Consider the following 12,973-nt stretch of genomic DNA (forward strand, 5'->3'; position numbering starts at 1 on the left):
TGCAAGGCACGGTAGGAAAACGATGGATCGATATTCACCATCTGAAGTGCGTCCAGCTTGGAAGAGGGACGCACGTCAGAGTTACCCCCGGAAAGGGAGGCAGCCTTGTCAGACACACGTGGACTTTTGTGTCGCACGGACTTGTTTTGGTCAGCCCCTCTAGGAGGTAGGGACTTTCCAGCGGCACCACCAGGAACGGTGAAAGGCTCCAAGGTGGCGACGAGAGAGGACCGTGTAGGGGTAATCGGGGACAGGCGGACGTCAGGGAGAGAGGCAGGCCGAGGCAAGGGAAACTTACCCATACACAGGGGTAGTGTTTCACTCCCCCACACCCACACCCACCACGGAGCCCAACAAGGGGAGGCTGAATGTTGGGGCCAGACCGCACCCAACAGCCCCAGGGGTAATGGGGAAGTATACGCATCCACTGCCAGGTGTTTAACGGCGGCCGCGGGACCGTTGCGACCGTCCACCCGGCAGTGACCACTTGACCCTAGCCATCGCATGACCAGCCGATTGATTCATTGGTGCCACCCTGAACCACCCGTCTTACCCCAACCCTCCCACCAAAGGAGCGTGTTGCCCACCGGGAGAAACTACACCCTGCCCCGCGGTGGACTCAACCCCCAGATGAAAGGGCATGGGGAGTATATGGGACGTCACGCACGGCAAACACGTGGGGAGACAGTAGCCCTACCCTGGGTGGTAAAAGGGCAGGGCGGGAGAAGGCAACATCACCAGTAGGCCTCTTCTAACGGTGGTGAGGGGGGAGCACTTGGTCCACGAGGCCAACGGACATCGAGCCCTATCGAGGTGGGCAAGCCACCACGGTAGGTGGTGCCGCCGATCTCGCTTCAAGCCCCGTCACCACGACGAGGTGACTCCCCTTCGACAGGGAAAAGGAAGTTGAACTCGCTCCTATAGCTGCACAGGGTTCATCTACTCCTCAGACAATGTATGTCGGGGAATATGTAAGTAAGTCCCGTTTAACTCAGTATAAAGAGGGAGAAGATATTGCTTCTTATCTGGTACGGTTTGAGAGTTGCTGATTTGCTTAAAGTACCTTCTGATACTTATGCAGTAGGACTTGGTAGTTTTCTTACTGGTAAGGCTGTTGATATATATATTTATCTATCACCTGAAACTACAAGTTCATATCCCCTCCTTAAGAAAGAACTCCTCACCGGGCTCCATAAGACTCCAGATGGTTATCGGTCGGAGTTTCGCCGTGCTAAAATTAGGGTGGGGAAAGTTACCAGCAGTTCTCAACTCATTTAACTAGACTATTTCAGGCCTGGTTAGAGACATCGAATGTTACCGATGATTATGACTCTCTCAAAGACTTCATGTTACTTGATCAATTCCTCTCGTCCCTCAACACAGATTTGCGTCTCTTTGTGAAGGAACGCCTACCAACTACTCTGTTGGCCGTTGTACAGCTTGCTGACAATTGGACGTCTGCTCACAATGTGTACTCCAAGCCACAATTTGGCCATCTCTTTATCTAAAGCACAACCTTCTCAGGCTACTCCCGCCAAGGGCAGCTCGTCGGCTATACGGTGTTACAATTGTGGAGAAGAGGGCCATATTCGGCCTCGATGCCCCAAGAACCCCAGAGCATTGAAGGACGGCACCGCTGCTCAGCCACATAAGGTAGGCTTCTGTTGGGGGGATCCTAGTGTTCCTAATTACAGAGCTTCTGGCACTATTAATGGTGCCTGGACTTCCTACATTATCAGAGATACTGGTTGTTCATGTATCATCGTCTCTGAGGAGTCCCTGCCTGACGCTGATGTTAGTAACTGTCAAGTAGCTCATGTCGCAGATTATTTGGGGCGTGTCGATGAGTTCCCGGTATTGCGTTGTTATCTTAGATGTCCATATTATACTGGATGGACATACGTAGTCCGGGCCCCTATTAAGTTTGCTACTGCCTTAATTGGAAATGTTTCAGGGGTAAAGGCCCCAAATGATTCTGATAACTTCCAGACTACTCCACCGGACATCCAGCCTGCAGTTCTAGAAAGTGTTCCACGGCCTCCTTGCACCTCTTCTGTATGTCAGATTCCACCGGAGGATGCCTGCACTCCTGACGTGCCTGAGCCACCTGTTGCCCCTGTCGCTACCACTGATGAACATCCTGCCAAACACACCAGTTCTGCACAGGTACATGCTGTATCAACACGCTCCAGTAGAATGAAGCGGCTACACCCCCTTGCCCTACCAGCCTTGCAGCCACTGTCTATAACTCCTGATGAGTTCGGACAGTTACAGGCGTCGTGTACTTCTTTCAACGATATAAGGGGTAAGGCTGACTCTGCTGTTATTGACCAAGTTAGGAATGACTCCTCCTTTCAGTTCATTATCTATCCTATCCTATCTGTTGTCCATGAGAGCCCTCTCTTCCGGCCACTTCTCCCCCAGGAAGACTGAGATGAAAATCCTGGAACATTTCTTCTGTCCAGGAATGGAAGTGGATATAAGAGCATTTTGCCGCTCCTGTGACAAGTGCCAGCGGTTCTCTGCTAAGGGAAGGGTTCGCCCGGCTCCTCTGAAGCCGATGCCAGTAATTACGGAACCATTTATCAGGGTTGCCACTGATCTGGTGTGTCCCTTGTCACCTCCGTCTTCAGATGGTCACAGGTATATCCTAACTCTGATTGATTTTGCTACGGGTTTCCCGGAAGCAGTACCCCTAAAGGATATTGATTATATATCCGTGGCTGAAGCCTTACTTTCCATATTTTCCCGTGTTGGTATTCCTCGGGAAGTGTTATCAGACCGAGGTACTCAGTTCACCTCTAACATGATGGCAGAACTACATAAGCTACTTGGTGTAAGGCCTATATTTACAACACCCTTCCACCCCAGCAGCAGCAACGGTCGCATTGAACGACTTCATGGACCTTTGAAGGCCTCGCTGAGGAAGCTCTGTGAAGACAAACCTAAGGAATGGCATAGGTATTTAATTCCAACTTTGTTTGCCCTCAGAGAAATTCCCCAAGACAGAACTGGCGTCTCTGCATTTGATTTATTATACGGCCGTTCCGTGAGAGGACCTTTAACTGCTCTGCGAGATTTGTGGGAGGATCGTAACATCCAAGGGCAGGAAATAAGCTGTTTCCAGTATGTGATTGAACTCCGGGATAAGCTGTCAGAGTGTGCCAAGACAGCGGCACAAAAAGCCAATATAAGTGCCCGCCAATATAAAGCCTACTTTGACGTGTGATGACAAGACCGTCAGTTCCGGCCCGCAGATGAAGTGCTCGTATTGCTGCCGAGCGAAACAAGTAAGTTACTTATCGCATGGAAAGGCCCATACGGGGTATTAGAGAGACGTGGTAAAGTTGATTATTTGATTGACATTCCTAGAGGTCCTAAACTTTATCATGTGAACTTGTTAAAGAAGCATTTTCGTCGAGTACAATCCATGCAAGCATCTGTTCTGGATGAGGTCTCTACACTCGAGGATTCGAGTCCAGAAGCAGACGTGCAGAAGGCTACTCCAGTCATCAGATTCGACGACTGCCAAGATTATTCTAACCAGTTGCCTCTGACCCCTGATGGTGTGACCGACGGCCAGCAGGACACCGAACCCGAGATCGGTTCTCACCTGGCTGATTTACAGCAAAAAGGATTAAGAGACCTAGGTGAATTCCTCGACGTATTCTCTAACACCCCTGGTTGCACTAATACCATGGAGCATGACATTTCGCTCACAACCACAGACAGAGCTCGGGCTAAGGTTTATCCGGTCCCAGTTCACCTCAAACCCTATTTTGAGAAAGAGGTGGAAACACTCCTGCAGCAAGGCATCATTCAACTCTTCAGCTGTAGTGATGGTAAGAAAGCCAGATGGCTCCCTTTGAATGGCAGTTGATTATCGTCAATTAAACTCTGTCACTGTATTTCATGCTGAGCCTATTTGCAATATGGAAGAGGACTTCTATACGTTTTCAGGTTCTAAGTATTTCTCAGAGTTGGGCTTGTGTAAGGCATATTACCAAGTACCGCTATCTGACAGTCAAACCCTTAACTACTTTTCCTACCCACCTGGGTCTGATGGAGTTTCTTAGGATGCCATTTATATTAGTTACTGCCTGCGCCACGTATATTCGGCTGATGAGGATTGTTAGTCCAGTCAAAATATGAAAAAAACACCTCTAACCCTAAAAAAATTCCAAGAAAGCGTTTTATTGTTTCTTTTGGTAGTATTACATGTGGGGAAAAACATATTAAAAGTTTACCAAAATATGGTTACCACAAAGGGTCCAAATGTGACGTCAAAGAATATGGCCGCCAAAGCTATAAAATGTGAGTGTGAGGAGTATAAAAACAGTAGTCTTGTTATATTCATAGCGCGGTATATAAATTGTGCCGTGATTTTCTTCAAAAGTGAGTTTTTCAAACTTTACTCTGATTCTTGATAAACATTATGTCTAGGACGTATGGTTTGAATCATTGCAAGTCCAAGGTATTTATAACATTTAGAAAAATGGTCAACTGTGGATTTATTAAAATTTACTTAAATATAAAAGATACAACATTAGTAAACGGAGCTAAATGAAATATGGAATGTTCAGAGTGAGACTGGTAATGAAATATGTAACAGAAATAAATTTATAAATAGGCTTTTTTTCTGCTGCTTGAGAGTGTTTAGAAAAATACGTAGAGAGAGATATATTTATCTTTATATAGTTCTCTCAAAATATAAAAGTATAAAACGACTACACTTGTTTATTTTTTCGATTTTCATTATTGAGAAATATACTATGTTATTATTATTACTATTAATATTATATTTATTATTTGAAGATTTTTTTTTTTTTTTTTTTTTAGAGAGACGAGAATGATGGAAAGTCAAGACATTTGCCCCTTATGTAGCCATGGAGTAGAAGATGACGGAGAAAGAGTGGTGATTCGTGCAAAAGGAGCTGAAGGGATCAATAAAGCCAGTGTTGAGAGAGGCGATAGCACTGTGGTAGCTGCTGGAGCGGTGGTGCACAAGAGATGTCGTATGAATTACATCAACAAAAAGCAGATAGACTTGCATAAGAAAGCCAAGTCAGTTCTTCGTCCACCTGCCAAGAGAAGTACACGTGTGTCTACTGGATCCTATGATAGCACGACGCATTGTTTCTTCTGTGGACATGAAGTAGTGAAGACAACGTCTAGTGCTGATTTCGATGACTATAGCTTTGTTAAAACGGATGAATTTGTAAGGACCATCTTGTCACATTGCAAACAGCGTAATGATGACTGGGCATTCACCATTCAAGGGAGAATCGCGTACTTTGGGAAGGACTTACATGCTGCAGACTGTCTGTATCATCGTTCATGTGACATCAACTTTCGGACAAATTGCGGAATTCCTATGCGTCATAGTGGTGGGTCTACTGAAAAGAAACCGCGGAAGGTAGGGAGGCCGACGAACATGGACCAAGAGCAAGCCTTCTTGAGAATGTGTGCCTTTTTCGAGGACAACGATGAAGAGCAACTGACTGTGACAGATCTTGCAAAGAAAATGACGGAGTTTCTTGTAGAAGGAGACGCTGCTGCCTATGGTAATCAATATCTGAAGTATAAGCTGAAGGAACATTATGGCGATTCGCTATTCATAGCAGAGTGTGACGGGTTGCATGACATTGTAACGTTCCGTGAAAAGACAAGAAGCATCTTGAGGGACTTTTTCAGTATTCAGGGAAATGATGAAGAAGTCCAGAAGAGAGCCATCATAGAGACTGCGGCCAAACTCATCAAGAGCGATATCAAGTCTATGATCCCATCTTCAATCGATGAATATCCGAAGACTTCTTCGCTTGAATTACAGTCTGCCTTGGATTATCTCCCCCTGAGTTTGCGTTGCTTGCTTCAAAACCTCTTTGTTGGAAAGGACATTCACAGGAAGGTCGCAAGCATTGGACAATCAGTTGTTCAGGCTGTACGTCCCAGGGCTGTAGTAGCTCCATTGCAGCTTGGGTTATCGGTCCAGCTCCATCATCATTTCAGGTCCCGATTTCTTGTAGACAGTCTCTCAGCCATGGGATATTGTTCATCATATGCGGAAGTTCAGCGATTTGAGGAAAACGCTGCCGCTTCTGTTGGCCAGGATGTACTCGGTGGTAACATAGACAGACTGGATACGGCACTGCTGTTCGCTGCGGACAACGTCGATCATAATATCATCACGTTAGATGGGAAGGGGACTTTCCACGGCATGGGGATGGTAGCTGCTGTAACTCCAGGAAGGAAGGTCAGTCGCACTGTTCTCAGACGGAAGACTGCGGACTTGCAGATAGTTGAACAATGCAGAGTTGATGTAAAGGAATACCGTTTCACTAAACACACTCGCCGAAACATAGAATTCAAGCCCTTGCCATTTCTCGACGCCATTGACCATCGGGTTGATCTATTGTGGGAGATGTCTTTACGCTTCAGACAGCCTGCACCGAGCTGGAATGGAATGATGCACATGCTACATAAGGACTGTGATCATCCGGGGTCGTCTTCGGTAATCTTCCTGCCCATCATTGACATGTGTTCCGGAGACAAGTCATGCATCTTCTCCACTCTTGAGTATCTGTGCAACCTTGCTGATAAACACCGGTCCACTGCAGTTGTTACATTTGATCAGCCACTCTACTGGAAAGCTTCAGAAATCAAACACGAGGTGCCTGAAGACAGCCCGGTTCGAGATGTTGTCCTGATGCTTGGGAGCTTCCACACATTGATAAATCTTCTGGGTGCCATAGGAACGTTGTTGGATGGGAGTGGAATTAAAGAGATCTTGGGAACAATTTACGGTGACAATGCTGTGCAACACATCATGACTGGAAAGGCAGTTCAGCGTGCAGTCCGTGGCCATCTCCTCCTTGATCAGTGTCTTACACAACAAGTTGCGGACAAAGTACTTTGCGACCATCCCAGTTTTGCAGACCTGTTGCAAGAACTTGAGCAGCTGTATGCTCGGACAGTGACAGGGGACAGTGAATTGCATTCGCTCATCACTTCTACCTGCCTTAGTGAAATTGTCCACCTCTTGTCCACCAAAAGAAATGGACTATCCGCTCACTCTCGCACCAGTAAACTATGGCTGAATTACCAACAGATGGTAGGAATTGCCAGGGAGCTTATCGAGGCCGATCGTACAGGATCCTGGCTGATGCACCTTCATGCTGTAGCCGAATGTTTGCCCATTTTTGCCGCTGCTGGGCATGGGAACTATCTGAAGTCCGCCTACCTTTACCTCCAGTCAATGACCACTCTAGAACATGATATGCCATCAGTGTTCCATAGATTTATGAATGGCTTGCATGTTGTAAGGCGTACTGATCAGTACTGGGCAGGCCTGGGTTGCGACCTACTCATCGAGCAAGCTCTGATGCGCTCCCTAAAAACTGCAGGAGGACTCACCAGAGGCAGTGGAATGTCCGAACATCAGAGGGCCTTGTGGACTCTGTCTGTGCCAGTGTCCTCTTCCTACAGTGATGCGATGCAGGGTTTCACTCAAAAGAGCTTTGTCACCAGTGAACAACACAAGGAGGCAACAACGTCAAGGATGAGAAGAGATCGTGAAGACCTGGAGAAAATTACAGATAAACTCAAGACCTTTTCACCTTTCTCCGATGAAGTGTGTCTTCACAACATTATCACCGGTGTCAATGCAAATGAGGATGTGAATGTCCATAACCTGTTTACCATTGGCAGTGAAATAGTGGCAACAATGGAGGGTCAATCACTGTTTTCCTTTTCGTACAAGCGGTCTATGAAAGCCAAGACCCTGGCATCTACGGTGGCAGTTGACGTTGCTAAGGACAAAACAATAGACCCCGCTCTTTTGTTCCAAAGGTTTCTTGTGGTGTCTCAAACTGCAGATCTTTCCCTTGATGAGGTGATGGCCTATGAACTTTCACCATACCCACCATCCCTCTTTGAGGCAAAACATCTGTTACGCAAACCAGACAAAGCACAACTGATGGATGCTATGAAAAAACAGGTCACAGAGAGTTCAGATGACGCAGTACTCAAAGATGTACCAGAAGTGGAACATAACGTTCTTGACGGAGGTTCTCTTCTCCATCGACTGAAGTGGTCACAAGGGAAGACATATTGTTCAATCGCTGACGACTATGCATCTTTCACAGTAAAGCACTATGGTAAGGCTACCATAGTATTTGATGGTTACATTGGAGGACCAAACACTAAGGACATTACCCATCAGAGACGCCGCCAAAATCGAACAAGTAACAAAGTGAACATTGCTGAAGGAACGAAATTTGTCGGGAAAAAAGAGGATTTCCTTTCGAATGTGGAGAACAAACAGTCTCTTATCAATCTCATTTCACAACGCATGAAGGACAGAGGTTGCCACGTAATACAATCAGAGGGGGATGCAGATGTGGAGATTGTAAAGGCAGCAGTGTCAATGTCATCCAACAAAAGTACTAGTCTTATTGGCGAAGATACAGATCTATTGGTGTTGTTACTTTATCATGCGTCAACCAGCGATGGCAACAAGCTGTATTTCTACTCGGATAAAGGGAGTCCTGCAACAGTATACGACATTAAGGTTATGAAGAAGTTGCTTGGATACGATGTTTGCAGCAGTCTTCTGTTCTTGCATGCATTCACGGGATGCGATACCACTTCAGGGTTTTGGAATCGGAAAAATCGGCTCTACACAAGGTTTTGAAGGGAGATTCTGTCTTAAAGAGCTGCGCTAAGATGTTTTCCACACCTAAGAAAAACAGTTGAGATTGAAGACGCTGGGTGTAAAGCGATGGTGGCATTGTTCGGTGGCAAACCTGGAGACAGTCTGTCTGACATGAGGTATTCTAGTCTCTGCAAAAAAGTTGGTTCAGCCAAAAGCTTTGTAACACCTGAACGACTGCCACCGACCTCCTCTGCAACAAAGTATCATTCCCTTCGGAGTTACCTCCAAGTGATGCTATGGATGGACAATGGTGAGGCCATGGACACTACTGAATGGGGATGGGAATTGCAGAACAACAGTCTAGTTCCAGTGATGATGGACACTTCACCTGCGCCAGAAACACTTTTGAAAATTATTCACTGCAACTGTTCTGGTGGTTGTAGTACATTTCGGTGCACTTGCAGAAGACACAGACTTACCTGTTCACGGGTATGCGGACCATGTCAAGAAGGGCATTGTGACAACATGAGTGAGGAAGCAGTGTCTGATGATGAAAATAGTGACTATTGAACTGGCGCGCGGTTATTCAGTGATGAAGTATGTCTTATGATGCACTGTGTATTCTAATCTTTAGAAATGTACATGTATGTCATGATGTCATTGATGACGTCATGACCTCGCCTGTCGGCCTTTCTAGAATCATTGTTATATCAAAATAAAACATGTACTTAGTATAAATAATAATGTACCTAGTATAAAAAATTGTTGTATCAAAATAAAACATGTACTTAGTATAAAAAAAAATTGTTGTATCAAAATAAAACATGTACTTAGTATAAAAAAAATTGTTGTATCAAAATAAAACATGTACTTAGTATAAAAAATTGTTGTATCAAAATAAAACATGTACTTAGTATAAAAAATTGTTGTATCAAAATAAAATATGTACTTAGTATAAAAAATTGTTATATCAAAATAAAACATGTACTTAGTTTAAAAAAAATAGCAAAATCTTCTGCAACCTACAGCTACAGCTTTGAATTAAGGAAATATTGGCTATTTTCAGTGCGATGGCTGTCATCGTTTTATGACATCCTAGTTAGGATCTTTGTGGTGATCATTTTCTGGTAAACTTTTAGTATGTTGTTCCCCACACATAATAGTAATAAGAAACATCATAAAACGCTTTCTTGGAATTTTTTTGGGGTCAAACACTAAATTGACCAGACTATGTCCTGGTCGATTTACCTGATGTGAGCTTTTATTTTGATAACATCTGTATACACTCTAAGGATTGGGAAGGGCACCTGGCCGCTCTTCGTTCCGTCCTTAGCAAGCTGAGAGACCATCACCTCAACGTCAATCCATCAAAGTACCGCTTTGGGGTCGAACCCATCCGGTATCTTGGTTTTCGGCTGGATGGCAGTCACCTCTGGCCCCTGCAAGACAAGGTCGAGGCTCTGACCACTGCATCTCCCCCTTCCACTAAGAAACTCCTGCGCAGCTTCCTGGGGTTAATATATTTTTACAAAATGTTTATCCCACAGGCATCTGAGTATACTGGTCCCTTGTCAGACTTGTTGAAGAAGGGTGTAAAAGAACCTCTTCATTGGAGCGAAGATCTGCTACGCCGCTTTGCCCACCTCAAGTCTGCCCTCTCCATTGCTCCAGTTCTTCCTCTCCCAAACCATCAAGGGACCTTTGTACTCAGAACATATGGCTCCAACCACGGGCTAGCAGCAGTGCTGCTCCAGTATTACAACGACCATCCCCATCCCGTATCGCAGCTATAAATCATTATCACATCATCGGAGTCACAGAATCTTGGATAGACACTTCAAATAGAGATTTCATTGCGGAATATAGATTACTGGGTTATACCATCTTTAGTCATGAAAGAGAGAACAGACAGGGTGGTGGCGTTATATTTTATATCCACAACTCTCTCCATCCAGTATCCGTGAAAACAGATATTATAACCAATGTAGACACGGTCTTCATTGAAATTAAAAACAAATCTCGTAAAATAGTAATTGGACTTATCTACAGACCGCGAAGGCAGACTCTTGATATCGACCACGCATTAAGTGAATTATTATTAGAAACAAGTAGCAGTTGCGAGGCAGTAATTGTTGGAGAATTTAACTTGCCAGTGAAAAGATGGGGTGAACCGTTGAACTGTCATACAGGGCTCGACCTGTACACAAATTTACTAGAAAGTGATTTACATCAACACGTTCAAGAACCGACTCGGGAAAATAATATACTTGACCATATCTTTTCAACGACAGCTGATGTAGTTAATGAAGCAAATGTTGGTCCAATTTTTAGTTCTAGCGATCACCGAACAATCACATTCAGGATCAATATGAAAGAAAGTAAAGTAACTCCTAGCAAAGAAAATGTGCCTGATTATCAGAGAGCGAATTTCGTAAGACTCCGATCAATTCTAAATAATTTTGACTGGACTGAAATCTCGGCGGAAACAGTTATTGATAAATATTGGGGGGCCTTCACAACAATATTGAACAATGCCATAAGCATATGCGTACCCTATCGAAACAGACGTTTAGTTTTTAAGAAGAAACCCAAATGGTGGAATAACGAAATTCAAAATAGCTTATCTCTTAAAAAACGCGTATACAGTAGGTACATATCAACTCAGAGTGAGGCTGACAAACTAGAGTTGGACAGAATTCGCCGCGAAACCAAGAAATTAATAAAACGAAGCAAGAAAAATCTTGAAGAATATATAGCAGAAACGAGTAAATATAATCCTTAAGATTTGTTTAGCTTTGTAAATAATAAAGAGTCACTCACTTGCGGTATCGGTTCGCTTCCTAATGATAATGGAAACCACACGAACGATGAAAATGAAATGGCTACAATCCTAAATAGCTTTTTCGCATCCGCATTTACCGACTAAGATTGTTTATCACCTCAACCACCGGAGGTTAGGAGGACCGAAAATATGTTAAGTGGCGTGCTCATCGTAGAAAGTGACATTTTACGCACAATTGAAAAGATTAAAGTAAGCAAAGCTCCTGGTCCAGACAAAATTACCCCTAGGGTTTTAAAAGAAATCAAACATCAAATTTGTAAACCGCTCTCCATCATATTCAATAAATCTTTAACAGCTGGAAAAGTTCCGTCAGCTTGGAAACTTGCAAATGTCACACCAATTTTCAAAAAGGGGGACACGTCTCATCCAGGTAACAATCGACCAATTAGCCTGACATCGATTGTTTGTAAGTTAATGGAGACTATCATTCGCGACAATATGGTGAAATTTTTTGAAGAAAATAATATGATAAATAGTTCGCAACATGGCTTCCGTAGTAAACGTTCGCGGTTAACTAACTTACTTGATTTTTTTCATTATATTTTTGAGGTGTTCGATGAAAGCAGATCAGTAGATATCATATATCTGGATTTTCAAAAGGCATTTGATAAGTCCCCCACCAACGATTGCTCAGCAAACTATTGGCGCACGGTATCTCGGGTAACATTCACAATTGGCTTGTTGACTGGTTCTCTGAGCGGAAACAGAGATTAGTTCTAAACGGTGTTACATCTAACTGGCTCGACGTCAGAAGCGGCGTACCTCAAGGATCAATGCTTGGCCCCATGCTCTTCTTAATTTATGTTAATGATATCGATGATGGGCTCACTTGCAAAGTATCAAAATTTTATGATGACACAAATATTGCTAGTAAAGTAACTGCGACACTCGACGAAGAAGCTTTACAATCGGATCTAGATCGACTTGCACGTTGGGCCAATCAATGGCAAATGAAATTTAACGTTGACAAATGTAAAGTGTTGCACATCGGAAAAAATAACAGTCGCGTTCGGTACGTAATGAATGGCCAACAACTGTCTGCAGTAAGTAAATAAAAGGATCTTGGAATCACTATTTCAAGCGATATTAAAGCCCGGTCAGCATTGTTCAGAGGTAGTTAAAACTGCAAACAAATTGGTTGGCTTCATCGGACGAGTCTTTAATAATAAATCGAAAAAAAGAGTACTCTGTACAGTTTTGGTCTCCCTACTACAGAAAAGACATAGAAAAGTTGGAACGGGTTCAACAAAGAGTAACAAAGATGATTCCTAGGTTGAGAAATTTATCATATGAAAAAAGGCTTAAAGTAAATTTATTCAGTCTATCAAAACGAAGAATGCGAGGCGATCTAATAGAAGTGTTTAAAATGTTTAAAGGATTCAGTGATATTAATGCAGAAGATTACTTCACAACTGATCGATCAAATAGAACAAGAATAAATCACAATTTGAAGATAAGTGGTAATAGATTCTCGTCGC

Source organism: Eriocheir sinensis, chromosome 35 (genome assembly GCF_024679095.1).
Source record: "Eriocheir sinensis breed Jianghai 21 chromosome 35, ASM2467909v1, whole genome shotgun sequence".
Lineage (NCBI taxonomy): Eukaryota > Metazoa > Arthropoda > Malacostraca > Decapoda > Varunidae > Eriocheir > Eriocheir sinensis.